The sequence below is a fragment of the Schistocerca piceifrons genome, chromosome 2 (genome assembly GCF_021461385.2).
Source record: "Schistocerca piceifrons isolate TAMUIC-IGC-003096 chromosome 2, iqSchPice1.1, whole genome shotgun sequence".
NCBI lineage: Eukaryota > Metazoa > Arthropoda > Insecta > Orthoptera > Acrididae > Schistocerca > Schistocerca piceifrons.
This window is the reverse complement of record NC_060139.1, coordinates 449,363,678-449,391,055: the sequence shown is the minus strand read 5'-3', so window position 1 is coordinate 449,391,055 and position 27,378 is coordinate 449,363,678.

Below are 27,378 nucleotides of genomic sequence, written 5' to 3'. Positions count from 1 at the left end.
ACAACTTAACACAGGGATTTTACAAAATTTTAGTTCAGTTATTAAAGATGATTTTTTTTTCAATTGTAATGAAAATTCACAACATTTTTTTGCAATTTTTTATTTATATATTCAAAAATATACAGTTTTTTGGAAAAAGGCTGTGCTAAATTATGCAGAAGGTACTGTGTAACATTTACTGAAAGTTTGAAACAAATATGTTTGGAAGATCCCTAGAAAACATGTAATTAGTATGAGAAAATAAAAGTTTTGGGAATCGAGCGACAAAGATTGGATTAACTTTTTAGTGCATTCCAGGTCCATAGGATGGATTATCTTCATCCTCTGCAAACTCCTCCTCCAGCTTCCTCTTGTTCCTCCTCCTGTTTACTCTTGCTTGTATTTCTAGACTCTTTACAGCCCTGTCTGCAGCCTGAAGGCGTTCCTTGTCTAAAGCAAGCATCGCTCGTTGTTGTGTTCGTAGATTTTGCTACCATTTTCTTCAGTTGCAGTTACTGCAACACTGTTCCAAAAGGTGGTCATGTATGAACACTTATCACATTTCAGTTGTATTTCACTAGCAAGTCCTATGTGCTTTATTATGGAGAGTTCTAGACCAACTTCACTACAATGAATACATCTTACACAGTTTGAAAAAAGTCCTTTGAGAACCGACATATCAAATATTTCATTCACATCCGATTTGCCCATAAAACATTCATAGTTTTCAGTCATTGAACCAAGCTTCTTCTGTGAAGTATTTTCTTTCCCACTCTGACTGCTATGGGCAGGTGTACTTGAAAGGTTAGGTTCACTCACTTGGTTATCGTCTTTATTGTTTACAGTAATAACACAGACCTTTGGCTTTCCAACATTTCTCCTTTTCTTAAAAGCCTTCAGAGGATTTCTAATAACTTTACTTTTACTCATTATTATACTTCAACAAAACAGAGACTCAAGAAACAGAATTAATTACGAATATTTTTGAGATAACGACAGAGTAAATAAACATGAAACAATCGACAATCACACCAGCGATATATATTGAACCATCACAGGTTAGCCACAACACATACTTTATCTCACATCACTAAAATGTACCTGATGAACACGGACGTTAATAATAACACCATTTGACAGCAGTTTAACTGCGCCACAGTGGGTCACGCCCATGTAGAACACATTTCAAAAAAAATTTAAAAATAGTTGTAGTCTTCGGAATTGAATAAATTATATATCTATTAAAAGGTAATAGTCTGCAGATTCAGAAAACGCAAAAAAGTAAAAATTGAACTTTTCATGATTTTGAGCCTTTACGGAGCCCCTTAAATCAAAATAATTCACTTAACAGCACAATAGAACAATTATGATAATATATATTCACATAAACAAAAATGTATCTTTATGTAGTACAGTAATTTTATGAAATTTGATTTTTTAATCAGTTTTGCAAGATTTTGTAAAATAATTATTTTTTTTTATTCCTCTTTTTACTTAGGCATTTTTAGTTTGTTAAATGAGTTAAGTATTAAGTATCAGATTTTAAATATATTTTTCCAGTGTGAATTTTTTAGATGAATTAATTTCATAGGTGTCAGAGAAAATTTTATAACTGTGTTAGCATGACGTATACTATTACACAGTCAGAGTTTAAAACATTTCAAATAAGACTGAAAAGAGAATAAGATCATAAATTTGAGAATATATATGGTCCAAATGGCTTATTGCACATTACAAAACACAGAAGCATTCAGACGATCATTCTTCCTGCATCCCAAATGAGCAAAGAACGGGAAGAAACACTAATAACTGGTACTGTGGGATGTGCCCCTTGCTGTGCACTTCATGGTGGTTTGCAGAGTATAGATGTAGATATAGATATAGAAGGAAGTGGTGGAAGAATGAACCATGACACAGGTCTGGGGATATGGTATGGTTTACTGTGGTAGAAAACAGATGAAGCTGCTGTGCCCAGATTATGTGGGGTGCAGCCTAGACCAGCAATGTCTCTTTTCAAGCTGGCCACAGTATTCTCAGATTGTTGCAGAACGCCATGAAGCCCTTGTAAGACTAGGGGAAAGTAACAGGGTAAACCTACTGTGAGTGCCTTTTCAGTGAGTAATTAGTCACAATGAACAAGCTAAAAGACTGCCAGGAGAGATCTGATGACTCCATTTATTGGATTGAAACCTGTCCTCACCATCTCTAGGGTGATGATAAAATCAAAACTGTGTAGCTGTTTGAGGAGGCAGCAAGTACTGTAGGCCTATATTATGCTACTTATTAAAAGACAAAAATCTTTGTAGAGGTGTCTGGCCATTCGGATTATGTTTCTTGTCTCACGGACAAGTACTTCCTCACTGCTGCTTTGAAGAGAATTTGTCATTGTGTGTATGAATACCGTTTGTAGTTTGGCTGGATTTGTCTAATCATGTTTCTTCCAAACACAATATGTTACTCAGATGTTGACATATCTGCTGAGATTTGATTCCACTATGTACATAAATTTTTGCATCTCACACATTAAAGTTTTTTAGCATACTGTCACTTATAATGAGAAACTTGCTTTTAATATTTTTCTCATTTTCTTGTTTATGGTGTACAATAACTGGAGTTTCCACAGAAATGCAATTCTCTTGTTGCTTCAAGTCTTTATTTTCTTCCATCAATAATCATGTCTCACTTTTCAGTACATCTGTATCACTTAACTGCCATTTTGTAATTTGATGTTTCAATTCCACTGACAGTAACAGACACACATTTTATTCTTCCCAACAATCAGAACAGAACCACTGTAAATTCTTGCTAATGAATTTAATCTTACTTTGGCACTTAAACATGTGACTGGCAATCACTTTGCACATCACATTATAAGTGTGATAGTGGAGTTGTGATAAACAGCAAACATTCCAACAATATGTGCAATACTTCACAATGTTCAGAGCTGCATGTTGCTTGAGGAGCTGGGCATTAAACACTGACATTGTTCATGTAGTAATTGTCCCAAGATAGTAGTGGTGGTTGTGGTGGTGCTGATATGTGTAGGATGCTCAACTGCAAGGTCATCATTGTCAGTACTCAACTAATAGAATACCAGTGTGATTATGAGTTGTGAGAAACATGCAACAAAAGGAATTGGCTCCAGCTGACTTCCTCATGCATCACAACTGGCACTCTGTTTCACCATGTGACATCTAGGACTTTTATTTATATCACTTCCTTGTAAGGTAACAGTGGAAAAACAGCACAAAATTCGTATAACAGCTCCTTACACAATCTTCAATAAAAACACATTGTAACTGTGAGCACTGAGTTCCGATTTCATTTTCCTTATAGAGCTGCATCATACTCTTAACTATTGTATGCAATACCTGTAATTTCAAAACTTCTTCTTCACTTGTGGCTAAATTTTTGTATGTGCCATTCATACTGCTCTTATAATTCTTGAGCGTTTTAACAAATATTGCTACCCTTATATTCTGATCTGCAGAAATAAATTTTGTAAGAACATTGTCTTTTATAGTAAAGCTGCTTATCTGATTGTCTTTTAATCCATGTTCACTTAGATGTGAACATGGATTAAAGGGAATGAAATATGCAGTTTTACTATAAAAGAATATGTTCTTGCAAACTATTTCTGCAGACTGGAGTATAAGGGTGGAGGAGTATCAGTATTTGTTAAAAAAGCTGAGAATTATGAGAGCAGTATGGATAATACAGGCAAAAATTTACCCAAAAGTAGAGAGATATTCTGGAATTATAGGCATTGTGCACAAGAGTATTTTGTGTGTACTGACCATCAAGTGACGAAATTAATATTTTTCTACAAAAAAGTCCAATCTACTACACTGGGTAATATGCTTTGATTTTAATATTGATGTTGGAAGAGAGACAAAAAGAAAGCAAAAATTTGAGGAGCTGCTAATACAGTACAACATGCGGGTGTCTGTAATGGAACCTTGTAATCTTACTCTCCCATGCATCACTATTGAAATTCACTATCGCTGCACAAATTGTGAAAGCTCCAAGAGGTATAAGATATACAAAAGCAAAACTTTTTACTTATCTTCATTTTCTCTTGTTGTTGGCTGCAGTTCTCACATCTAGGAGTACATTCTTGAGGCTGAAATTTTGATTTTGTAGGTTCCTGTTGATTTGAATATTGTATGAATATTTGCCTGTTTTACTCTTGAATTATATTTTTTGTCATGTTTTTCAATGTCACACCATCTTTACAGTTTCCACTTCTATAACACCACAGATTACACTGTTAGTGTCAATCATACAAATATGTCTGTCTCCATCAGATGCATACCAACTATTCCTAGCATTATGCAGAACTCACAAAATTTCAAAGAGTTTACAAAACAAATGAGTTTACAAACTTTCTTGGCAAAAGAAGAATCTTCAAGTTATATCATTTTTTTAATAATGAATCCAGAAATAAATTTAATAATTAGCAATAGATTGTGCAATTAATAACATAAATTTTAAGCATGCCAGATATTTTGTAATTTCAAATATTTCAAAAAGAAGAATAATTTTAACATACCAATTGTAACAAATGAATTTCTTTTACTACATTTTAGCCTGGAATATAATACAGAATACACAAAAGCAAATGAAATTCTTTCAGTGAAACAGCTGAGAAAGTTCGCCTACACAAGATTTATAATAGTTTTTGGTATCGTCTATTTCTATAAAAAAAGTTATATTAGAAAAGGGTGTCCCATTACAACCTGCAACAGTAACTTTGGAGACTGAGTCAATTATTGATAATATCATCTCCAATAGAGAGTAGCAATGCATATAAAACAAAGCTTCCACAAACAGAACATTCTGATCATTTTGGATAGCTATGTGAAATATATGGAAATCTAAAGTCAAAACAGAAGATAAAAATGTAAAAAGAGATATTAGGCTTTTAAACCAACAAAACATCGACATATTTAAAGATATTTCTGAGAAAAGAGCAATGGGCAGATATCCTTCAAGCCCAGGGAACAAATGAAAAGTACAATGTCTTTCAAGAAACCATAACACATTACTTCAGTATAGCATTTCCAAATACCAAGAGGAAAAGAAAAATTCTCAAAAACAAACAGTGGATCATGGAAGAAATAACAGAACTTAAGGTAGCCTTAAGAGTAAGAAAACAGAGGCAAATTGCAAACAGCTCTAGAAGGAGTACAGGCAGTTGATAATACAAGAAAAAGCCAAATCAATTAATCAGATTACTTCAAAATCAACAAATAAAATGAAAACAGCCAGGGATATAATTAATTCCAAGACAAACAGCAAAAAATACACACAGAGAACAAATGAAATACAATGTATGAAAATGAGTGACAAAATCATTACAGATAAAACAAAAATTGCTAACATCCTGAATAATAACTACTTAGATACAGTAAAAAATCTAAAGCATGAATGTAATAACCAAGAAAGTCACCATACCATGATGACAGATAGAACAAGACACTCAGTGTTCTTGAAACTGGTACCTAAAGAGGAAGTGACAAAGGTTATAAAAAAACTTAAAGCATAGATGTCTGCTGGACATGATGAAGTGTCTAACTACCTAATCAAGTAGATGGAAGCAGAAATAATTACACCACTGTTGGATATTGACAACTGCCCATACCAAGGAAGAGTGTTCCACAATCTACTCAAATTAATTAAAATAGCACCTATACAAAAAGGAAAGGATGATGATCATAACAATTAAAGACTAGTGTCCTTAGTACAAGGCATGTACAAAATATTAGAAATGCTCATGCTCAACAGACTGCATACCAGGAAATGCATAATATAGTAGTAACTCCAGCATAGCATGGATACCAGAAAGAGAAATAGTTGTACTGCTAGTTAAGTTGGCAGTGGTACCTTAGTGCAACTTGACTTTCTATGTTCTTCGCTACAATTTTATCACCTGTGTAGTAGTCTTTTGTGTGTGTACAAGCATATAGAGAGCAAAATAAAATGTGTGGTTTTTATATGAATGTATTACTGTACAACCCAGTACAAAGCCTAACAACTGACGTGAGAAATTGAAGGAGAACTCAATGTATGAGCCTTTGTGTATAAATTTTTGCTGAAATAGTGTGTGGGGGGAAAATTGTCTGAATTAACTGTCAACTACATCCATGTCAGACACCAATAGCAAGTGTGAGGACAAGCAACTAGCAAAGAAGATTTAGGTGTCTGTGGACAATCCCAGTGTCATTGCAATGCCTATGTTCACAAAACAACTGCAGTGGGGTGTGTAGATTCAGATTCAGATTCATTATTGGTCATTCAGCATTATTACATGCATAGACTTCATCAGTTCACTTAACCTATTAATTTTACAAAATAAAGTTTTACATATTTATGTAATAGAGGGAAACATTCCACATGGGAAAAATATATCTAAAAACAAAGATGATGTAACTTACCAAATGAAAGCATTGGTATGTTGATAGACACACAAACAAACACAAACACACACACAAAATTCAAGGTGCCAATGATGTGTACAGGAATGAGTTACTGAATGCTGTGCACAACTTAAAGAAATTTCTGGACGGTACTAAGATGCAGAACATGATTGTCACTAGCATTCCTTTTAGACATGACCTTATCCCCACTTCGTGTGTAAACAGTGAAATTAGGGAAGCCAACTCACAATTTCAGGAAATATGCAAAATGCATCCAAATACAAACTTTCTTTGTACAGATTTTCTTAAGAGAGACTGCTTCACGAAACATGGGATGCATCTGAACAAAAAGGGCAAGAAACTTTTGTGTGGGAAAATCAGTGAAATGTTAGAGAGACTGAACAAACATAGTGACAGCAGGTCATTACCATTAGCTCCAGCAGTTTTAAAGCAAGCACCAGCAGAAGTATTTCCACAAAAAATACTAAAAGCATCAGAAACAATCACAGCAACAACAACAACAAAAGCAGCAACAGCAGCTACATCAACAGCAGAGCCACTTCTGCTACCAGCAACGGCAACAGAATCAATGGCAACTGGACCAACTCCGCCAAAAGTAGTAAAAGCATCAAGAACGGTTACACTAACAACAACAAATGCAGTAACAGCTCCATCAACTGCAGAGCCAGCCCTAATACCAGCAGGAAAATCAACAGCAAAAGCAACAGAACCCTCATTAGCAACAGCAGAACCATCCACAATAGCAGCAGAATCAACTCCAACATTAGCAGAACCAGTACTGTCAACTAAAAAAACTTAAGACAGCAGATGGAAGCCAGTGCCTCCATCCCATCTAAAGGATTTTGTAGTGGAGACCAGAAAGAGGAGAAAGCCCACAAGAGAAAGAGAGATTTGACCTTATTTAAGTCAGTAAAGCAGAGAAATCTACAACAAGGTATTTACAACTTTAAAATAATCCACCAGAATGTACAGGGCTTGAGCAAGAAACACGAACAATTAGACGTGTTTGTAAATGAAACTATGCCTGATGTACTTGGTATTGGTGAACACTGGCTATCTGATGCCAAATTAGAACTTTTTAAACCTCTAAACATGGTACTAGCTAATAAGTTTAGCAGATCTACTATCAGAGGTGGGGGTGTATCAATGTATGTAAAGAGCACATTTGATTTTAATTCTGTAAATGTAAGTAAATATTCATTAGAAGGAACAATTGAATTATGTGCAGCACATATAAAGATACCAAATGATGAAATTTATGTTATATGTTTATATAGACCGCCAGGTGGAAACTTCGAAGTTTTCTTAACAAAGTTTTGTGACATGATAGAGAATGTTTTTATATCCCACCTGAACAAGTTAGTAATTATAGGAGATTTCAACATAAATGTATTAGCAGATAAGTTACACACTAGACTATTCGAGAACACTCTGCTTGAATATAATGTAAGATACCTGATAAACACTGCAACCAGGGAGACTGAAACGTGCCAGTCTGCAATAGATAACATATTCACTGGTATTCATCTTTACGATCTCACATCTTCTGTTATTGTAAGTGCTTTGTCAGACCACCATGCAGTAGAACTAAGTGTGCACATAAATAAGGTTCCTACACACAGTTGCTATAGATATACACTCCTGGAAATTGAAATAAGAACACCGTGAATTCATTGTCCCAGGAAGGGGAAACTTTATTGACACATTCCTGGGGTCAGATACATCACATGATCACACTGACAGAACCACAGGCACATAGACACAGGCAAAAGAGCATGCACAATGTCGGCACTAGTACAGTGTATATCCACATTTCACAGCAATGCAGGCTGCTATTCTCCCATGGAGACGATCGTAGAGATGCTGGATGTAGTCCTGTGGAACGGCTTGCCATGCCACTTCCACCTGGCGCCTCAGTTGGACCAGCGTTCGTGCTGGACATGCAGACCGCATGAGACGACGCTTCATCCAGTCCCAAACATGCTCAATGGGGGACAGATCCGGAGATCTTGCTGACCAGGGTAGTTGACTTACACCTTCTAGAGCACGTTGGGTGGCACGGGATACATGCGGACGTGCATTGTCCTGTTGGAACAGCAAGTTCCCTTGCCGGTCTAGGAATGGTAGAACGATGGGTTCGATGACGGTTTGGATGTACCGTGCACTATTCAGTGTCCCCTTGACGATCACCAGTGGTGTACGGCCAGTGTAGGAGATCGCTCCCCACACCATGATGCCGGGTGTTGGCCCTGTGTGCCTCGGTCGTATGCAGTCCTGATTGTGGCGCTCACCTGTACGGCGCCAAACACGCATACGACCATCATTGGCACCAAGGCAGAAGCGACTCTCATCGCTGAAGACGACACGTCTCCATTCGTCCCTCCATTCACGCCTGTCGCGACACCACTGGAGGCGGGCTGCACGATGTTGGGGCGTGAGCGGAAGACGGCCTAACGGTGTGCGGGACCGTAGCCCAGCTTCATGGAGACGGTTGCGAATGGTCCTCGCCGATACCCCAGGAGCAACAGTGTCCCTAATTTGCTGGGAAGTGGCAGTGCGGTCCCCTGCGGCACTGCGTAGGATCCTACGGTCTTGGCGTGCATCCGTGCGTCGCTGCGGTCCGGTCCCAGGTCGACGGGCACGTGCACCTTCCGCCGACCACTGGCGACAACATCGATGTACTGTGTAGACCTCACGCCCCACGTGCTGAGCAATTCTGCGGTACGTGCACCCGGCCTCCCGCATGCCCACTATACACCCTCGCTCAAAGTCCGTCAACTGCACATACGGTTCACGTCCACGCTGTCGCGGCATGCTACCAGTGTTAAAGACTGCGATGGAGCTCCGAATGCCACGGCAAACTGGCTGACACTGACGGCGGCGGTGCACAAATGCTGCGCAGCTAGCGCCATTCGACGGCCAACACCGCGGTTCCTGGTGTGTCCGCTGTGCCGTGCGTGTGATCATTGCTTGTACAGCCCTCTCGCAGTGTCCGGAGCAAGTGTGGTGGGTCTGACACACCGGTGTCAATGTGTTCTTTTTTCCATTTCCAGGAGTGTATTAGGATGAATACAGACCAAAATAAAACTCAGTTGAATAATATGCTAAGGAATGTGGATTGGAACAGTGTTCTAACAACACTTCATATTTATGGCAAATTCTCAAGTGAACTATTCCACATTCTTAACCAAGCCTGCCCAATAATAAAAAAGAGAATTCAGTCACATGCTGTAACCCGAAACTGGATATCAAGTTCAGTCACTGAGGCTAGAGAAAACTAAGATGGTTTGAGTATGCTATGTTAAATGACTTGAGCAATAAAAAATTAAAAGAAGAGTTCAAAAAATATCAGAAATACTATGTAGACCTCCTAATTTCAGAAAAATTGAAACATTTTTAAAGTGTCATTCAGAACTGGTGTGAAAAAAATCGAAAAAGTGTTGGTAAAAGCTGAGCTATGTTGATCCTGTGGTGAAATTGGGTTGGTAAACAACGATGTGCACAAAGGTTAGGTGGTTGTGTTGCCGCCAAAACACGTTAAAGGGCGGAGAAATTTGGAAAAATTTCGAAAAAACTGCGTGTAAATGTATTAAAAGGAGTGGTTTTGTGGTGGCAGATTATGAAAATGAGGCTAACAATTGCCTGACGAAGAAATAATGACGTTAAAACCTGTGGGAAGCGGCTAAAAATGATCAGTGATTTGGGAAAAACGGAAATGGAAATAAAGAGAAAGTTGTTAGAACTAAGCATAATGGTTGTTTAATAGGTGAAAGGAACTGTTTGTGAACTGGGAACGGTGGATTTTATAGCAGCGGTAGTGTTGAAAGCGGAAAAAATTGTTTGGTTATGGTTTGGATATGGTTACGTATTATTGAGTATACATAGGCAAGATAAAATTGTATGGTGGATTATGGTAAAATGGAGAAAGTGAATACAAAGTGAAACTACTTGCACAAACACAAAGAGAAAGTAAGATGACAGAAAAGATTTTGAAATGCAACAGTGACAATAACAAACGTAATTGATGGGTTCAAATTAATGATATGAATATAATAGAGAGGAACATTCCATGTGGGAATAATATATCTAAAAACAAAGATGATGTAACTTACCAAACGAAAGTGTTGGTATGTTGATAGACACACAAACAAGCACACAAAATTCAAGCTTTCGCAACCAACGGTTGCTTCATCAGGAAAGAGGGAAGAAGAGGGAAAGACGAAAGGATGAAGGATGTGGGTTTTAAGGGAGAGGGTAAGGAGTCATTCCCATCCCGGGAGCGGAAAGACTTACCTTAGGGGGAAAAAAGGACAGGTATACACTTGCGCACACACACATATCCATCCACACATATACAGACACAAGCAGACATATGTAAAGGCAAAGAATTTGGGCAGAGATGTCAGTCGAGGCGGAAGTACAGAGACAAAGATGTTGTTGAATGACAGGTGAGGTATGAGTGGTGGCAACTTGAAATTAGCGGAGGTTGAGGCCTGGTGGGTAATGGGAAGAGAGGATATATTGAAGGGCAAGCTGCCATCTCTGGAGTTCTGATAGGTTGGTGTTAGTGGGAAGTATCCAGATAACCTGGATGGTGTAACACTGTGCCAAGATGTGCTGGCCATGCAGTTATAACAGCATGCCACCCTCTACATCCAAAAACTATCCAATCTCCAGGTTTCCCACCTCCAGAAAGGCAACACACTCACCCTCTTCAACCTTTTCAGCAAACCTAAACCTCCTGTCATTGCACACAGACCCAGTCTCTCCCATCTACTCAATCTCCCACTTCCAGCTCCACTCCCCCCAAAACCTCAAAATTCTAATCAACACAATCTGGAACCAAAACACCCTAATTCAGTAGTTAACCTTTCCTCCAAACCTCTCTCCCAATCCGAAACCTCTGTCCTATCCAAAGGCCTCACCTTGAGCCCTACTCCCAGATTCAACCAAACAGCCCTTGTCAAAGATTTACTGTCCTACACTCGTACTCTCTGCTGGAAATATCACTTTGCCACAAAGAAAAATAATCCTAATCCTACTCCTAATGATCCAACTCCCCAAGACACTATCCAAACTGAACCCTGCGTGGAACAGTTCCGTCCTCCGTCACAGTGGGACCCACCTCCTCTTCCTCAAAATCACCCTCTCCAAACCTTCCAGGAATTTCTCACTTCCAGCCTTGCCTCTCAATCCTTCTTGAAAAACCTTAATCTCACTCCCAACCTCACCACTGCTGAAGTCCAGGCTATCCATGATCTGAAGGCTGACCTATCCATCATCATTCTTCCGGCAGACAAAGGTTCCACGACCATGGTACTTGATCGTTGGGAGTATGTGGCTGAGGGACTGCATCAGCTTTCAGACAACACTACATACAAAGTTTGCCAAGGTAATCCCATTCCTGACGTCCAGGCGGAGCTTCAAGGAATCCTCAGAGCCTTAGGCCCCCTACAAAACCTTTCAACTGACTCCATCAACCTCCTGACCCCCCCCCCCCCCCCCCCGACACCCCGCACCCCTACCTTCTACCTACTTCACAAACCCAATCATCCTGGCCACCCCATTGTAGCTGGTTACCAAGCCCCCACAGAACGTATCTCAGCCTACGTAGATCAACACCTTCAACCCATTACATGCAGTCTCCCATCCTTCATCAAAGACACCAACCACTTTCTCGAACGCCTGGAATCCTTACCCAATCTGTTACCCCCAGAAACCATCCTTGTAACCATTGATGCCACTTCCTTATACACAAATATTCCGCACGTCCAGGGCCTCGCTGCGATAGAGCACTTCCTTTCACGCCGATCACCTGCCACCCTACCTAAAACCTCTTTCCTCATTTCCTTAGCCAGCTTCATCTTGACTTACAACTTTTTCACTTTCGAAGACCAGACATACCAACAATTAAAGGGAACAGCCATTGGTAGCAGGATGGCCCCCTCGTACGCCAACCTATTTATGGGTCGCTTAGAGGAAGCCTTCTTGGTTACCAAGGCCTGCCAACCCAAAGTTTGGTACAGATTTATTGATGACATCTTCATGATCTGGACTCACAGTGAAGAAGAACTCCAGAATTTCCTCTCCAACCTCAACTCCTTTGGTTCCATCAGATTCACCTGGTCCTACTCCAAATCCCATACCACTTTCATTGACATTGACCTCCATCTGTCCAATGGCCAACTTCACACATCTGTCCACATCAAACCCACCAGCAAGCAACAGTACCTCCATTATGACAGCTGCCACCCATTCCATATCAAACGGTTCCATCCCTACAGCCTAGGTCTTCGTGGCAAACGAATCTGCTCCAGTCCTGAATCCCTGAACCATTACACCAACAACTTGAAAACAGCTTTTGCATTCCGCAACTACCCTCCCAACCTGGTACAGAAGCAAATAACCAGAGCCACTTCCTCATCCCCTCAAACCCAGAACCTCCCACAGAAGAACCCCAAAAGTGCCCCACTTGTGACAGGATACTTTCCGGGACTGGATCAGACTCTTAATGTGGCTCTCCAGCAGCAATACGACTTCCTCAAATCCTGCCCACAAATTAGATCCATCCTCATGAAATCCTCCCCACTCCACCAAGAGTGTCTTTCCGCTGTCCACCTAACCTTCGTAACCTCTTGGTTCATCCCTATGAAATCCCCAAACCACCTTCCCTACCCTCTGGCTCCTACCCTTGTAACCGCCCCCACTGTAAAACCTGTCCCACGCACCCTCCCACCACCACCTACTCCAGTCCTGTAACCCGGAAGGTGTATACGATCAAAGGCAGAGCCATGTGTGAAAGCACGCACGTGATTTACCAACTGACCTGCCAACACTGTGAAGCTTTCTATGTGGCAATGACCAGCAACAAACTGTCCATTCGCATGAAGGGACACAGGCAGACAGTGTTTGTTGCTAATGGGGATCACCCTGTGGCTAAACATGCCTTGGTGCACGGCCAGCACATCTTGGCAGTGTTACACCGTCCGGGTTATCTGGATACTTCCCACTAACACCAACCTATCAGAACTCCAGAGATGGGAACTTGCCCTCCAATATATCCTCTCTTCCCGTTGCCCACCAGGCCTCAACCTCTGCTAATTTCAAGTTGCCGCCGCTTGTACCTCACCTGCCATTCAACATCTTTGCCTCTGTACTTCCGCCTTGACTGACATCTCTGCCCAAATTCTTTGCCTTTACATATGTCTGCTTGTGTCTGTATATGTGCGGATGGATATGTGTGTGTGCGTGAGTGTATACCTGTCCTTCCTTCCCCCTAAGGTAAGTCTTTCCACTCCCGGGACTGGAAAGACTCCTTACCCCTCTCCCTTAAAACCCACATCCTTTCATCTTTCCCTCTCCATCCCTTTTTCCTGATGAAGCAACCGTTGGTTGCGAAAGCTTGAATTTTGTGTGTGTTTGTGTTTGTTTGTGTGTCTATCAACATACCAATGCTTTCATTTTGTAAGTTACATCATCTTTGCTTTTAGATATGTTTTACATATTTAAGTTGATATTGGGCATTTCACAAAATTCTTCTAATGAATAGAATGGATTAGTTAACCAGAACTTATGTACATTTTCTTTACATAGTTTGTCAGGCTTGAATGACACATTCTTAGACAATTTGTTGTATATTTTCTTTGTCATATACTTGTAACTATTGTTAGTTTTAGCTAATCTATTTTGTGGCAACAGCAGAGAAGTACTGGTTCTTGTATAGTAGTCATGCCTTTGATTTGTTACACTTAAAGTAGGTAGTTCAGCATGTATGTAGTTATCACTGTCAAGAATATATTAATTAATAACTGTTAAAATTCTATATTTAATGAATAATGGTTTACAATGTGTCCTATTATCTACCTTAGCCATTACTCTGATTGCTTTCTTCTGGATCACCATAATTTTATTTATTTTTCTGCTGTTTCCCCAGAGTATTAACGCATACCTTAAAACAGATTGAAAAAAGGCAAAGTACACTGTCCTTATGTACTCAAATGTCACACAACACATCAGTCCCTTCAACAAATATATAACTCTTGACAACCTAACAACTATGTGGTCAACATGAGAGTTCCATGTTAGACTGCTGTCAAGTATGATACCTAAAAACTTTGCCTTTTGTTTTTCTATTTTTGTAGTCACTGATAGACTGAACCACATATTCTGGGTCCTTTTCTCATTTAATAGTAGACCATTTGCATTAAACCATGATGTTGCATTTTCTTTTGCCAATTTCATACCACTTACAAGGTTATCAAATACATGGCTTACAGATAGAAAAGTTGTATCATCTGCAAACATGTATGTCTTTACATCTATATTTCCTGGTTAGTCAATTATGTGTACAAGGAAGAGAAGTGGTGCCAGTTTAGATTCCTGTGGCACTCCATGTTGAACCTTGAGTGTGTTTGACAGATGACTTCCTGAACTCACTACCTGTTTCATTTTATTGAGGTATGATTTGATGAGTTTTAAACTTTTATCACATATTCCATAGTTCTTAAGTTTACAGAGCAAAAGTGAGTGGTCAACAGTGTCAAAGGCTTTGCTCAGATCACATAAGTTTACCTGTGTGTGAGCATGGTCCTTGAATGCTGCTAAAATGTCTCTGACTAAGAGCTCCATGGCATGTGTAGCTGACCTTCCTTTTCTGTAACCAAACTGTGAAGCACTTAACATATCATTTAGTTCTAGGTACTTGTACATCTGCTGATATGCCTTCAAAGACTTTTCCTGGTACTGGAATTAGTGAAATTGGTCTGTAGTTTGCAGGACCTGATTTGACCCTTTTTAATGACTGGAGTTACTTTGGATAGTTTGAGAGGATCAGGACAAACCCCTTCTATGAGACACAGGTTTATAGAATATGTTAATGGTGCTGCAATGTGATGTATGATGTCTTTCAATAGATTGTCTGACATATTAAAAATATTTGTACTGTTTGAATTTTTCATTTCTTTGACTATTTTAAGAACTTCATGTTGGCGTACCTCTTTAAAATGTTTCAATGATAATCTGGCCCTATTATGATTTAGATTTGCACTCTTAAGATAATCTATATATGTTACATTGGGTTTACTGATCAACTTTTTGATGTCATCAGCACAGCTTACAAAATAATTGTGGAATGTATCTGCGGGTAATGGGACTGTCTTGTCAAAGTTTCTGACTCAACCTTTAACAGCATTAATTACTGATCAGGCTGTTTTGCTTTTGTTTTTACTATCTTTTATGAGATTTGTGTTGCATCTTTGTTTCGCCAATTGTAACTCTTTCTTATACAGTTTCTTAGTGGTTTTTTCGAGATACTTAATTTCATTAGAATTATTTACTTTGCCAAGGCACTTTAACAGCAGTAGCTTATTTTTTTTAGATTCTCCAGTTCTTTGGTGTACCACAATTTACCCTTTCTTGTTTTATGATATTTCTTTTGAACAAGATGGGCTTTTAAAGTACTTGTTAAGTAATTGTGGAATGTTTCATATACTGTTTGGGCACTGGAATCACAGTTTTGAAATAATTTGTCCCAATGCTCAGCTGGTGTGTTAGTTTTCTGAGATTGTGTTTTGTTAATATTAAGGTATTAGATTTTGTTAACTTTTGTGCAGCCTTGCTCTCATCCCCTTTTATACAATCTCTTAACTCTACTGTTAACATGGAGTGGTCTGAGAAAACAAATTCCTTTGCCTTGGTGGAGCACATATCATAACCACAGTTGACAAAAGCATTATCTAAGCATGCTTGTAGTCTTATTGGTTCAGAATTTACATGATGGAAGTTGTGCTGCCTTAACATATTCAGTAACTTATTTACACTGGGTTTGTTACATGTTACATCAAAGCTAGAATTAAAGTCTTCCCCAGTTACAGTTACATATTGTTACCACTTTGTTATGTAGCAGAGTACACTGTCTACATTATCTGAAACAAGTTTTATCATCTGAGACTGGGGTAATTTTAAAGTGTGTGTTAAACAATTAGATACTCTTTTGTTGTACTTACGTAGAAAAAATAGGGGCATGGTAGTTGTTGGGGATTTTAACATAGGTTTCTTGGTTAATTCTCCCTGCAAGGTGGAGTTTGAAAATCTCATGTGCACGTACAACCTTGTTCCCGTGGTTAGCTCGCCCACCAGAACAACAACCTCTTCCAGTACTCTCATTGATAACGTTTTTGTTGATCAGAGTAAAGTCAACCATGTTAATATTGAAATGGTTATAAATGGTTTGTCTGACCATGATGGACAACGAGTTACTTTCAACAGCTTGGGAATTCCTCTGAGTGACACCTCACTTAGATGGAAAACATTAAGGAAAATAAGTGAGGAAGCTATTCAAACGTTCAGATCATGTCTTCAGCATACTGACTGGACACCTGTTTATCTAGCAGAAACTGCTAATTCAAAATACAATTTATTCACAAATGAGATAGCAGGTACCTTTGAAAGCGTATTTCCAAAAAAGTCATACAGAGTCCAACCTGCTAGGTCTGCAAAAAAAACCATGGCTCACTAAGGGCATCATAGCTTCCTGTTAGAGAAAAAGACAACTCTACATAGCATCAAAGACTTCTAACAACCCTGCTCAGCTAAAACATTATAAACTCTACTGTAAAATTCTTGCCAAAGTAATTAAAAACTCTAAAAGTATGTGTATAGCATCTGAAATTACTAATTCTGAAAATAAAATTAAAACAATCTGGAATGTGATAAAGAGAGAAACAGGGAATGTAAACTACACCAAAGACAAAAATATTGTTTTAACTGTTGACAACTCAGAGATAACTAATAGTGAGGAAATTGCTGAAATCTTTAACCAACATTTTTTAACTGTCCCAACACAGATAGGTTGCCATGGTTCTGTAGATAAAGCTGCCTGTATAATGAAAAATAATTTTCCAGAGCCTTTCAGTAAAATAAGTGTGCTTCCCATTACTGCCAATGAAATCAAAAAAATCATACAGTCTTTGAAAACTAAACATTCTGCTGGTATCGACGATATTTCAAGCAAGCTGTTGAAGGCTTGCTGTAGTGAAGTGGCCGAAGTTTTGTCTCACATCTGCAACACATCCATGCAACAAGGAGTGTTTCCAGACGGAATGAAATACTCTGTTGTCAGGCCCCTGTACAAAGCAGGGTTGGTTGGTTGGTTTGTTTGGGGAAGGAGACCAGACAGGGTGGTCATCGGTCTCAGCGGATTAGGGAAGGATGGGGAAGGAAGTTGGCCGTGCCCTTTCAGAGGAACCATCCCGGCATTTGCCTGGAGTGATTTAGGGAAATCACGGAAAACCTAAATCAGGATGGCCGGACGCGACATTGAACCGTCGTCCTCCCGAATGCGAGTCCAGTGTCTAACCACTGCGCCACCTCGCTCGGTACACAAAGCAGGGGATGCTACAAATGTGTCAAACTATTGCCCTATCTCTCTATTAACAATATTTTCAAAAGTCCTAGAAAAAGCTCTGTACAACAGGATTGTGGCACACCTTGGTGACCTGAACATCATTAACAGTCAGCAGTTTGATTTTCAAAAGGGAGTTTCAATAGATAACGCAATTTTCTCATTCACAAATGATGTTCTAGAGTCTATAAACAGCAAGAGGCTGTCAATTGGTGTCTTATGCGACCTATCAAAGGCGTTCGACTGTGTAGATCACCAGATACTCTTCAAGAAGGCCTGTCATTATAGAATTACAAGACCTGTTGGGAACTGGTCAAAATCGTACCTCGAAAATAGGAAGCAGAAGATTATTCTAGATGTTTCAGATAGTGTATCACAATATACAGTGGACTCTGAGTGGGGAATTGTGCAGCATGGAGTGCCACAGGGATCAGTGCTTGGGCCCTTGCTGTTCCTCATATATGTTAATGACCTGCCTTTATCCATCAATAAGCAGTGTAAATTTACAATGTTCGCTGATGATACGAGCATTGTGGTGGATAATGTGTCAACTACTGACTTAGAATCTGAGGTCAATGATATCCTTAAAGAAGTTCTGGGTTGGTTTAGTATTAACTCCCTTTCAATAAACCTGAAAAAAACCAATTTTATCCAGTTCCAGACAACCCACAAAAACCCAAAAGAAATAGTTATCACACAGAATGATCAGATGATAAAGCAAGCATACTTATCAAAATTCCTAGGCGTATACGTGGACAGTAGGCTGAACTGGGAACATCACGTTCTACAAACACTAAAACGGCTGATGTCGGCAACATTTGCTTTACGAATTTTGTCACGCTTCAATGACATTACCATCTCAAAGTCAGCTTACTTTGGCTATTTTCATTCAGTCATGTGTTATGGCATCATCTTCTGGGGCAATACACCTGCCGCAAAGAAAATCCTCACAGCACAAAAAAGAGCAATAAGAATCATTTGTGGTGTACCCCCATGAACCTCATGTCGAAATCTTTTTAAATGACTTGAAATACTGACAGCAACATCTCAGTACATATATTCACTGATGTGCTTCATAATAAATAACCCCACTCTTTATGAAATGAATTGCCTACATCATGAACATAACACCAGAAGAAAAGAGGATTTCCACTGTGAGTTAAAGAACTTGACACTTATTCAGAAAGGGGTAAAGTACGCTGGAACGAAAATTTTCAATTCCCTACCCAACAGCATCAAAAGTATAAGGAGTAGTACATCAGCATTTAAACGTAGCTTGAAAAATTATTTACTTGAGACCTCACTTTATTCACTAGAAGAATTCTTTCAGAGAAATAAATAAAACCCAGATTGGAAATATGTTTTTAAATTTTTTTGACACTGTTTACTGTTAAACTAATGTAATAATGCCCTAATGTAAAAATTCCTGTTTTTCTCATTTCCATTTATGGGTCACTTTTAAACCCAAAGTGGGAAGTTTTGATTACTGTTCAAGGTTAAAATAAATGCAATAACGCCCTAAATATGAAACTGCTATCTTCACATTTATGTTGACTAGTTTTTAAGCTAATAAGTATGACTTTTGTGCACTGTTATTAATACTATAACAATGTCTTTATTCTATGTATTTTATTATGTATATTGACACGTTCCACATCTGAGTGACTTGCTCACATGTACAGATATATGGAACAAGTATATAAATAAATAAATAAAATAAATAAATAAAAATGGTAGATACATACTATGATAAGTTTCATTATATCCTGATAATTTCAAAGTGTTTCTCTACACATGCCCAACTAAGATCTAATGCTCTACTCTCTATTTCATTTGAAACATAGATAACAGTACCACCATTACAGTACTGAGATCTGCAAACACTGTTTCCATGTCTATAACCTTCTGGTACATAGTATTGTATTTGTTCTGGTTTAAGCCAATGTTCAGATAGTCATAAGAAAGGATACTTATTCTGTGACAATGACTCCTCCAGAATTTCAACTTTACTTTCAAGACCCTGAATGTTTAAAAATAAAATGTTGCTGTGACTTATTTGAGTTAGCAGGCTGGTTTTTCACATTTTTATTTTCTTCTTGGCTTGAAACCATAAAAAATTATCACTGAATGACACAGATGTATTTTTCCTTTGGCTCCTCCTTAAGCATTGCTGTGTTGTTGCTCCAGTTGTTGTTGGTTCTGCTACTGCTGCTGCTGTTCTTGTTGCTGTTGCTGTTGTTGCTGCTGCTGTTGCTGCTTCTGATGATAATGATGGTGCTACTGCTGTTACACTTATTTCTGGTGTTTGTTGTTCCACAACTGCTCTGCCTTTCAGTGAACTGTTACCATTTGGGGTGTTCACTTGTATTAATAAAATTTCACGTTTGTCTTGGAGAGGTGTAGCTTCACTGACAGCAGATTTCATATTTGAGTCTCTAGGTAACAAACACTTCCTGTCCATGAGAGGTATGACTTTTCTATCATCACACTGCACATTTGAGATTTTATTTACTTATTCTAAAATTTTTGTTACTATTACATTTTTTGCAAGGGCATTTAGATGAGAACCATGTGTTGTGTGAAATCTTTCCCCTAAATTGCTGATGTTCACAAATGTTACATTTTAAAACTGCTTACAAATATTTTGCATCTCTTTATTTGCATTCTCAATTTCTTTATTTACATTATATTTACATATATCTATTACGAAAAATAAGTTCATTGTGCAAACAAACTACCTACTGAGTCTCATCGGATTTGAGTATGCAGCTCTTACCAGTGACCTACCATATCCTCAGAAGCCAGATAGAAATGGACTGAATACTAGTGATAAAAAAGTAGAAGCTGTGCAGAAAGCTTTGAAGCCAACAACCCAAACTCAGATCTTGTCATTTTCTGGTATGATGAACTATTATGGAAAATTTTTACCAAACTTGTCTAGAATTCTAAGTCCTCTGTATTCAAGTGCCAGCAAACCAAAGTTTGAATGGAATACAAATAGTGACAAAGCATTCAAAGAAGCTGAATGTACGTTGCTGTTTTGCAAATATTTGTATCATTATGACCCATCATTGCCACTAGCTTTAGATTGTGATGTTGCTGAGCCGGTGAGTGCATGTCTTTCTCATGTATATCCTGATGGAACTTAAAGACCATTGATGTTTGGTAGTTCCACCTGGAGCAAAGCAGAATAGAATTATTTTATCTTGGGTAAGGAAGCTAGAGCCATTTTATGGAGTGTAAAAAAGTGTGATCTGTACCTGAGAGGTCATCACTTTACTGTGATAACAAATCATAAACCACACATTTATAATTTCAGTCACTGCCTTCCATTTGTGATAGGAAATGGCAAAGATGGGCTGAATTTTTATTTCAGTATGATTATGACATGAAATAACATAAAAACAGTGAAAACTGTAATGCTGATTGTTTATCAAGACTGTTGTTACCTGGGCAGATTGAACCTGATGATTGTGCTGTGTATGTAAATTTCCTCATGCTTGATAGTGGTGCTGTTACAGCTAAATAAATTTCCAAAGAGACATTCAAATATAAAATACCACCTGTGTATTGAACTGTGTCAAAAATAACCAATGGCCAAATAATGTACCAGACATTCTTAAAGAGTATTCAATGCATTGAAATGAGTAATCTACTAATCATAACTGTGTTGTTGAAATCCCAACTACTCTAAGGCCTCAGATTTTAAAAGAAATACACTCAGGCCATTTGAGACTCACAAAAATTAAGTCTATAACTCGAAACTTCATATGGTGGCCTTGGATTGAATAAAGAAATAGAACAAACCATAGCTGTTTTGCAGTGGATGTTCTAGAGTCTGCTAAGGCCCCTTACCATGCATGGGAATGGCCTAGAGAGCCATGGGAGAGGTTTCAGATTGATTTTGCAGAATTTTATGACTCTGTATCTAATATTTGTAGGTGCCCACAGCAACTGGCCAGAAGTAAACAAGATGCCCTCTACCAACTTTTCATCATTTTGCATAAAAAATGGAATTAGGCATTTAACCACTGCACCTTACCATCCCAATTCAAATGGCCAAGCTTACTGAGATGTCCAAAGTTTTAAGCAGGCACTGAAAGCCAGTATGTTTGAAGAAACATTAACATTGATAAATTGTATACATGGCTACTTGCATATCGGAATGTAGAACATGTATTCTCAGGCCAAAGCCTAGCCATGCTTGTATTTGGGAGGTATCTAGGGACTTGATTAAGCCTAATCAAATCATTTGACACCCAGCGACAGATCAGACCAAATTTAATACAAGAGAAGAAGTTAGAAGCACTAAGTGCTGCACACCTCAAGAATCTGTAAAGGGATCTATCTTATTCAATTTATTTGTAAATGATGTATGAACATATGAAATGAAAATAAGGTACCGTATGCAGACGGTATGACTATGCGAAATCTTTCCAGCAATATTGAAGCACTTGTGAAAATACAGCAAAATGGCTCATGGAAAATGAGTTACTTATCATTCTGAAAACAATTACACTGAACCAAAACATTATGACCACCTGCTTAATAGCTTTTGTGTCCATCTTTATAATGAAATATTTCACTGATCAAGTATACCAAGGATCTGACACTTTGTGGACATATGTGGCTTTAAATGTCTACACACAGGTCTACATCTACAGGTCTACATCCCAATGGTGTGTGGTGGAGGGCACTTTACGTGCCACTGTCATTACCTCCCTGTTCTGTTCCAGTCGCATATGATTCGCGGGAAGAACGACTGCCGGAAAGCCTCCGTGCACGCTCGAATCTCTCTAATTTTACATTCGTGATCTCCTCGGGAGGTATAAATAGGGAGAAGCAATATATTTGATACCTCATCCAGAAATGCACCCTCTCGAAACCTGGACATCAAGCTACACCGCGATGCAGGGCGCCTCTCTTGCAGAGTCTGCCACTTGAGCTTGCTAAACATCTCCGTAACGCTATCACACTTACCAAATAACCCTGTGATGAAACACACCACTCTTCTTTGGATCTTCTCTATCTCCTCCGTCAACCCGATCTGGTATGGATCCCACACTGATGGGCAATACTTGAGTATAGGCCAAACGAGTGTTTTGTAAGCCACCTCCTTTGTTGATGGACTACATTTTCTAAGGACTCTCCCAATGAATCTCAACCTGGTACCTGCCTTACCAACAATTAATTTTATATGATCATTCCACTTCAAATCGTTCCGCACGCATACTCCCAGATATTTTGCAGGAGTAACTGCTACCAGTGTTTGTTCCGCTATCATATAATGATACAATAAAGGATCCTTCTTTCTATGTATTCGCAATACATTACATTTGTCTATGTTAAGGGTCAGATCTTCCTGCATTTCGCTACAATTATCTAATGCTGCAATTTCTCTGTATACTACAGCATCATCCGCGAAAAGCCACATGGAACTATCGACACTATCTACTAGGTCATTTATATATAGTGAAAAGCAATGGTCCCATAACACTCCCCTGTGGCACGCCAGAGGTTACTTTAACATCTGTAGACGTCTCTCCATTGAGAACAACATGCTGTGTTCTGTTTGCTAAAAACTATTCAATCCAGCCATACAGCTGGTCTGATATTCCGTAGGCTCTTACTTTGTTCATCAGACGACAGTGCGGAACTGTATCGAATGCCTTCCGGAAGTCAAGGAAAATAGCATCTACCTGGGAGCCTGTATCTAATATTTTCTGGGTCTCATGAACAAATAAAGCGAGTTGAGTCTCACATGGTCACTGTTTCCAGAATCCATGTTGATTCCTACAGAATAGATTCTGGGTTTCCAGAAACAACATGATACGTGAGCAAAAAAACATGTTCTAAAATTCTACAACAGATCGATGTCAGAGATATAGGTCTATAGTTTTGCGCATCTGCTTGACGATCCTTCTTGAAGACTGGGACTACCTGTGCTCTTTTCCAATCATTTGGAACCTTTCGTTCCTCTAGAGACTTGCAGTACACGGCTGTTAGAAGGGGGGCAAGTTCTTTCGCATACTCTGTGTAGAATAGAATTGGTGTCCTGTCAGGTCTACATCTACTACATCTACATCCATACTCCGCGAGCCACCTGATGGTGTGTGGCCGAGGGTACCTTGAGTACCTCTATCGGTTCTCCCTTCTATTCCATTCTCGTATTGTTCATGGAAAGAAGGATTGTCGGTATGCCTCTGTGTGGGCTCTAATCTCTCTGATTTTATCCTCATGGTCTCTTCACGAGATATACGTAGGAGGGAGCAATATACTGCTTGACTCTTCAGTGAAGGTATGTTCTCGGAACTTTGACAAAAGCCCGTACCGAGCGCTACTGAGCGTCTCTCCCGCAGAGTCTTCCACTGGAGTTTATCTATCATCTCCGTAACGCTTTCGCGATTACTAAATGATCCTGTAACGAAGCGCGCTGCTCTCCGTTGGATCTTCTCTATATCTTCTATCAACCCTATCTGGTACGGATTCCACACTGCTGAGCAGTATTCAAGCAGTGGGCGAACAAGCGTACTGTAACCTACTTCCTTTGTTTTCGGATTGCATTTCCTTAGGATTCTTCCAATGAATCTCAGTCTGCTTTACCGACGATCAACATTATATGATCATTCCATTTTAAATCACTCCTAATGCGTACTCCCAGATAATTTATGGTATTAACTGCTTCCAGTTGCTGACCTGCTATTTTGTAGCTAAATGATAAAGGATCTATCTTTCTGTGTATTCGCAGCACATTACACTTGTCTACATTGAGATTCAATTGCCATTCCCTGCACCATGCGTCAATTCGCTGCAGATCCTCCTGCATTTCAGTACAATTTTCCATTGTTACAACCTCTCGATACACCACAGCATCATCCGCAAAAAGCCTCAGTGAACTTCCGATGTCATCAACAAGGTCACTTATGTATGTTGTGAATAGCAACGGTCCTATGACACTCCCCTGCAGCACACCTGAAATCACTCTTACTTCGGAAGACTTCTGGGGTTTCACATGACTGTCTTTTTCGAAACCCATGCTGATTCCTACAGAGTAGATTTCTAGTCTCCAGAAATGTCATTATACTCGAACACAATACGTGTTCCAAAATTCTACAACTGATCGACGTTAGAGATATAGGTCTATAGTTCTGCACATCTGCTCGACGTCCCTTCTTGAAAACGGGGATGACCTGCGCCCTTTTCCAATCCTTTGGAACGCTACGCTCTTCTAGAGACCTACGGTACACCGCTGCAAGAAGGGGGGCAAGTTCCTTCACGTACTCTGTGTAAAATTGGACTGGTATCCCATCAGGTCCAGAGGCCTTTCCTCTTTTGAGCGATTTTAATTGTTTCTCTATCCCTCTGTTGTCTATTTCGATATCTACCATTTTGTCATCTGTGCGACAATCTAGAGAAGGAACTACAGTGCAATCTTCCTCTGTGAAACAACTTTGGAAAAAGACATTTAGTATTTCGGCCTTGAGTCTGTCATCCTCTGTTTCAGTACCATTTTGGTCACAGAGTGTCTGGACATTTTGTTTTGATCCACCTACCGCTTTGACATAAGACCAAAATTTCTTAGGATTTTCTGCCACGTCAGTACATAGAACTTTACTTTCGAATTCATTGAACGCCTCTCGCATAGCCCTCCTCACACTACATTTCGCTTCGCGTAATTTTTGTTTGTCTGCAAGGCTTTGGCTATGTTTATGTTTGCTGTGAAGTTCCCTTTGCTTCCGCAGCAGTTTTCTAACTCGGTTGTTGTAGCATGGTGGCTCTTTTCCATCTCTTACGATCTTGCTTGGCACATACTCATCTAACGCATTATGTACGACGGTTTTGAACTTTGTCCACTGATCCTCAACACTATCTGTACTTGAGACAAAACTTTTGTGTTGAGCCAACAGGTACTCTGAAATCTGCTTTTTGTCACTTTTTCTAAACAGAAAAATCTTCCTACCCTTTTTAATATTCCTATTTACGGCTGAAATCATCGATGCCGTAACCGCTTTATGATCGCTGATTCCCTGTTCTGCGTTAACTTTTTCAAATAGTTCGGGTCTGTTTGTCACCAGAAGGTCTAATATGTTATCGCCACGGGTCGGTTCTCTGTTTAACTGCTCAAGGTAGTTTTCAGATAAAGCACTTAAAAAAATTTCACTGGATTCTTTGTCCTTGCCACCCGTTATGAACGTCTGAGTCTCGCAGTCTATATCCGGCAAATTAAAATCTCCACCCAGAACTATAACATGGTGGGGAAATCTACTCGAAATATTTTCCAAATTATCCTTCAGGTGCTCAGCCACAACAGCTGCTGAGCCAGGGGGCCTATAGAGACATCCAATTACCATGTCTGAGCCTGCTTTAACCATGACCTTCACCCAAATCATTTCACATTTCGGATCTCCGTCAATTTCCTTCGATACTATTGCACTTCTTATCGCTATAAACACGCCTCCCCCTTCACTGTCCAGTCTGTCTCTGCTGTATACATTCCAATCTGAGTTTAGGATTTCATTACTATTTACATCTGATTTCAGCCAACTTTCTGTCCCTAGTACTATATGGGCATTGTGACTGTTTATTAATGAGAGCAGTTCTGGGACCTTTCTGTAGACGCTCCTGCAGTTTACTATTAGCACATTAATATTGTTATTCCCTGTTGCATTTTGCCTACTCCTACCTTGCTGCGTCTCAGGAGGCGTCTTGTCGGGCCTAGGGAGGGGATTCTCTAACCTAAAAAACCCCCATGTGCACTCCACACGTACTCCGCCGCCCTTGTAGCCACTTCCAGCATGTAGCGCATGCCTGACCTATTCAGGGGGACCCTACATTTCTCCACCCGATAGCGGAGGTCGAGAAATTTGCACCCCAGATCTCTGCAGAATCGTCTGAGCCTCTGGTTTAAGCCTTCCACTCGGCTCCAAACCAGAGGACCGCGATCGGTTCTGGGAACGATACTACAAATAGTTAGCTCTGATTTCACCCCACGAGCGAGGCTTTCCGCCTTCACCAATTCCGCCAACCGCCTGTACGAACTGAGGATGACCTCTGAACCCAGACGGCAGGAGTCATTGGTGCCAACATGAGCAACAATTTGCAGTCGGGTGCACCCAGTGCTCTCTATCGCCGCCGGCAGAGCCTCCTCCACATCTCGGATGAGACCCCCTGGCAAGCAGACAGAGTGAACACTGGCCTTCTTCCCCGACCTTCCCGCTATTTCCCTAAGGGGCTCCATCACCCGCCTAACGTTGGAGCTCCCAATAACTAATATGCTCGGACCTTGCTGAAGGAGCAGCCACATGTCCACTCACAGGCAGAACGGGCGATGCCACACGGCCAGCCTCCACATTGACCCTCCGCCTCGTGCGCCGCGAACGCCGCGGAACCCGCCACTCCCCTTGGGGAGAGGGTGGCCCAACCGCGCCCAGTACACGCGAAGATGTCTCGACAGCAGGGACAGTGGGTGAAGCATGTAACACATGGGGTGTACCTTGCAATGCACCAGACTCCCCACTGCCGCTACACTCCAAGGCAGCAGCCTGAAGACGGCTGACC